The 5251-nt window shown below is 39.4% G+C and overlaps 1 long non-coding RNA gene across 1 annotated transcript; it reads left to right on the forward strand.

Annotated features, from left to right (window-relative positions):
* Positions 1-1845: 1845 nt before the first annotated feature.
* Positions 1846-4640, forward strand: LOC140387205 (uncharacterized). The gene is made up of 3 exons (XR_011933781.1): positions 1846-1998; positions 2901-2939; positions 3604-4640. It is a non-coding gene; the product is annotated as an uncharacterized lncRNA (long non-coding RNA).
* Positions 4641-5251: the final 611 nt, after the last annotated feature.

Below are 5251 nucleotides of genomic sequence, written 5' to 3' on the forward strand. Positions count from 1 at the left end.
TAGCTGGAGATCGTGAGTTGTTACAAGGTGATGAAGCGTGTGAAGCACTGGAACTGGTAAAAGAGTGTATAGCACTGATTGTGCCCTGAGCGCACACAGTGGATCAGTGGAGTACATTGCTTTTCCAGAAATATTCCAGGGATTTGGTGTTTTACCTTTCACTTACAAGATTCAATTAAAAAATGATGCTTAACCAGTGATACATGCTCCGAGAAGAGTTCCAGCACCATTACGTGACCATCTAAAGGCTGAATTAGGCAGGATGACACATCTTGGTGTGAGAAAATGATTGAAGAGCTGCCAGATTGGGTCAATTTGATGGTATGTGTAAAAAAAAAGAAACAATGATCTTCAAATATGCATGAATCCCAAAGATTTAAATATGAATATAAAAAGGGAACACTATCTGAGAACTAAAAGAGAGGAGAACACAAGAGAGATGTCTGGTGCAAAATATTTGAGCAAACCTGATGCTTTGCAAGGATTCTGGCAGCTGAAGCTAGATGAAGAAATGACCAAGTGCTGTACGTTCAATACTCTGTTTGGTAGACATTGCTTTCTTTGTATACCCTTTGGAATAATCTCAGTGTCAGAAATATTCCATAGAGCAATGGAAAATATTGTTGAAGTCGAGTATATGCCGATAACATCATAATTTGGGGTTCCACCCAAGAGGAACCAAATGACAGGCTAATTGGGGTATTACGAAATGTCAGAAGAAATGGGCTACAACTCAACAAGGTCAAATGTCAGTTTGGTGTAAAGGAAATAACATTCCTAGGACACAGATTATTTGGTCAAGGAATAGAACCTGATGACATGAAGATAAAGCCATCATAAATATGCTTCGACCTACAGCCAAAAAGGAAGTACTAAGAGTTCTGGGCATGATCAATTTCATTGAAAAATCCATACCAAATCTCTCAGCAAAGACAGCAGATCTTAGAGATATCCTGAAGAAGGTGAATAGCTTCACTTGGACTGAACAGCATGAACAAGAATGGATAACACCAGAGAAAGCTCTAACGACCACAACAGTAGTGACATTTTTCGATTCAACAAAAAATACCAAGATTTCAACAGATGCACCGAAGGATGGTCGAGGTGCAATATTGCTGCAACAAGAAAATAGTAGTGATTGGAAACCAGTATCATATGCTTCAAGATTGATGACAGAATCTGAATGTCATTATGCACAAATAGAAAAAGAGTGTTTAGTGCAAATGAATGGCTTGGAGAAATGCCATAGCTGCGTTCTGGTTGACCTGCTGAAGGCGGGGGGGGTGGGGGGTGTTCAGCGATGATACCTGTTAAAACTCAATAGCTAGGATGTCACTAGAGTAGTTTTATACAAGCCACTTTAATAAGGATTGAGATGAATTATAGGAAGGGTACTGAGTGATCATTATTAACCATTAAACATGTATTTTTAGGACATAGCAGTAATAAGTAATCAAATGGGATTTAGGATAGCTAACTTGACCAAAAGGACGTCACTTCTGATATCTGGTCTTTGTGAAACGATCCAGGATGCTGGTTTTGCTGTCCTGCTTCTCACAGACAATGAATGCAAAGCAAACTAGTAAGCACAGCTGTCAGGATGAGGATCAATCATGGGCTGCTTGCAATTCCATTGGGTGACTTTAAACATTGCTTGCAATTCTATTGGATAAGTTAAAATGTTGCAGCTTCAGGGATTGGATCACTCCAATTGGGGTGGGCTATTGATTTTTGAAAATTGTATAAGTACCATGTTCTGGTCTTTGTTCAGCAGAACATATCTTGACAGCGATGCAGGTCTGTTCTCCATGTACATGGAACAAGCTTGATTAAATAGCCATCTTGTCCAGATTGTCAGTGTGCCTTTTTCTCTCTGTACTGAGTTGAGCCACAGGGAATAACCCCACGTGGAAGCTGACTCAATACACAGGTCTTGAAACCGCTCCTACAATTTGTGGCGCAGTGAGCACGGCAGAATGATCCACCGCCTAAATATGGGTGAGTACATTTTAATTTACCACCCAGTAGATAAAGGAGTTGTGCATCAGACGGTCGGATCCATAAGTTGTGCGACCCGAACAAGGGGTGAAAGTTGTGAGCAGGTAGTGGTAGACACACGCAACACTGAGAACGTGCTAATGTTGGGTGGGCAAAGGCGGACTTTTGTGCCACGCCGATGTGCAGAGCAGGATAACCCGCAGCGCATTAAAAAGATTGGAAAGGGTAGGGCCCCACGACGATTCGATGGAGGCCAAAACAGGGACCCCCCAGAGGGGCTCAGAGTAAGTGACCAGTCAGACAAAGCTGGTGTCATTATTCTGAGTTTGTATGTGTAACAAGATTTAAAACCCCACGGCTTAGGGCAGCTGTGGAGAAAGGTGAACTGATTAGATTTCTTCAAACTTGGTGAAGTAACAGAATTTGAATTGGTTTAGGGAAAAGAAAAATAACAACAAAGGAATATAAATTGGAGCTCAAAAGTTAACTGTTTTAATAACACCAGTTAAAAGTAGAAATTCTAAGGATGCATCACCTCCATGAGGGAACAAAGGTTTGGTCGCTCATAAGGTGTTTGAGTGAAATGCCTTTGAGATTTAAATTTACTAAAGGATAGGTGATGCCTATGACTTCAGGTGTTGAGGATTGGATTAAATGGAACAAAAGAAAGACAAATGAATCAAACAAATAGTTTAAGTCTTATAATGAAAAAGGGTAGTGAACCTTGTTCATTAGTTTAACCAAAAGAGTGTCAGTTTGCAGTGCAGCAAAAACAAAAGGCTGCTGTGAACTTTACGAGCAGAAGTATCATGTTTTGTTTGTTTGGAGGAGTTTCGTAGAGTAATGTTATTATTAAGATATACCTTTCTGGAGAATTAACCTTGAGTTTTGTACAATTGCAGATGCCAGAAGTGTAGAGAAGAATTTGCAGACACAAAAATGTATGTCATATGTTGGTTATTTTCATTTCAAAACACTTGCTGTCTGAAGTTGCGATTTGTTTTTTGATGTTTAATCATTTTAATGCTTCAAGTCTAAACAGTTGACAAACATCTGCAGTCATGTTTTCTGGCCAGAGGCATGATTTCAGGATATTTTTGAACAACATGTGGGAATTTTAATCCGGATATAAATTCACACATGTGAGAATGAGACCATTCTAATTTAATAGGATTGATTGGAGTTTGAGATATTTAAACTGATTATGGCTGATCCTGTATTGGATTGATTTTGTGTTAAAACTTTGGGTCAGGTTGAAAAATAATTATTCCTGACACAATTGATACTACTAGGAAGAAAGGAAACAGATTTTGAGGGAACAAAAATGGGTGTCGATTAGAGATTGATAACAATCCCGCCTCATGTTTCTGGTTAAGTCAAACAAAGGAGGGTGGTGACATAATGACGTCCAGTTGAAAACGTTTACCCTGCCTCTCTTTATACAACAGATAATTAACCCTTGTCTGTTAACAGCTGAAGGTGTTTTTTTTACAGGCATTAAGAATTTTAACTTTGAATTGTCAGCTGAAGAGGTTTTCTTTTAACAGGACTTGCGAATTTTAATATTGACTTGTCCGAATGGATCTTTTGTGTTTCACTTTCTAGGTAACTGCCAGTTGCTATTGAAAATATGGAAAGATATGTCATTTGAAACATGGAAGTCTGGCAATATCTGGTCTGAGAGAAACATGAGAGGATACAGGGCAAGATCCCACAAAGGGTTAACAGCAGCTGCCAGGGAATGATTGTAAAATGCAGATAGCCTTGGTCAAACAGGCTCAGCAAACAAGACAAACAGGATTTTTGTTTGAAGTCAAAAACAATGGCTCACACCTTAATTGAAATTAACAATCTTAGTAAGCAGCTGGAAAGGAAAGGATGAGGTTCAGTTGAATTTGGTGACAATTCTAAGTGTGAAATGTTGCTAATACCAGGTAAATTAAAGAAAACTGGAGACTATCAGTCTACGAGAAACATAATTCAAAGCCAAAATCAAAGTCAAAATTATGAGCTGAGGACACAATTGGAAAATAAAACTATAGAAATGACAGGAACCAAACCAAAATTCACAGCTCTTGAAACCAAAGCATTTTTGAATATCACAAAGGAACTTTGAACATCACAAAGGACACAATGTAATCAGATCTATATTGTATTGGAATGTTCAGATCAAAGATACTTTTTACAATCAAAGTGATAAAAGTTACTTGAGAATAAAGACATAAAAACTAGATAACTATTAGAAAAATATATAAACCCGAAGAAAGGGGACAGCAGGCAGAACCAGAACTCAGAGGGAGAGGGGGAGAAGCAGAGAAGGAACAAGCAGCTCAGAGCCAGATTACAGTCAGCTCGGCCATGGGAAAGGGACAGGGCAAAGCAGCCGAGCTAAAATAACTAATACATCTAAGGAAGACCAGAATTTAAAGAGTGAGCTCAGAGTCAGCTCCAAGACAGCCAGCAGAGCCAGCTCTCACAGCTCGGTCCATGGGAAAGATAGGACACAGCAATCGAGCTCATCAGCGAATACATCAAAAGAAGACCAGGTTTTAAAAAGAAGATTGATTGTCAAGTTGGGCGTGAAGGTCCCTTCAACCAACCAGAAGGATCCAGAAGCAAGATCTTTTTACTTTTCTGTAAAGACAGTGATTGCATCTTTTAAAAAGAAAAAAATATATACAATAATAAAATAACTTAAAAGTTTTAACCTGAAACAGTGGTTGTTAGCCTACTTTACTTACTTAGCAATGCAGGACCCAGGATATCAATGCTACTGAGGGGTAAGTAGGTAAAATTCTTTAGTGAAGGTATGGGTTATACCGGGGGATAACTTGAAAATATAGTTTGACCTGAATAGCACCCACTGAAGCCAGCATTGGAGTTGGGGAGTGAGAATCCCTGTTCACCATTTAGAATATCGACCCTTTTTGGTATAGGGGAAATTCTATGAAGAGTGGTGAGTTTTCAACAACACAGTGGAACACGATTTGCAGTAGCTTCGAGGATTTGAGAATTTATAAGTGATTTTCAGTAGTGCAGCAATAGCCAGCATGATTTAAACTCTAGTGGAGGGGTAAGCAACCCTTGTGAAACCCCTACAAGACTTAGCAAAGGGGGGGAGGGCTAGCAAAGACAAAATAGAGTGCGGGGAGGAGATGCAGGCTTTTCCAATCTAAACAAGCAATGGTGAAGGAGCCTGTCCTGGGGTTGCCAGACCTTAGTAAGCCATTCCACATCTTCTGCCAGGAGGCTA

Source organism: Scyliorhinus torazame, chromosome 12 (assembly GCF_047496885.1).
Source record: "Scyliorhinus torazame isolate Kashiwa2021f chromosome 12, sScyTor2.1, whole genome shotgun sequence".
Classification (NCBI taxonomy): domain Eukaryota; kingdom Metazoa; phylum Chordata; class Chondrichthyes; order Carcharhiniformes; family Scyliorhinidae; genus Scyliorhinus; species Scyliorhinus torazame.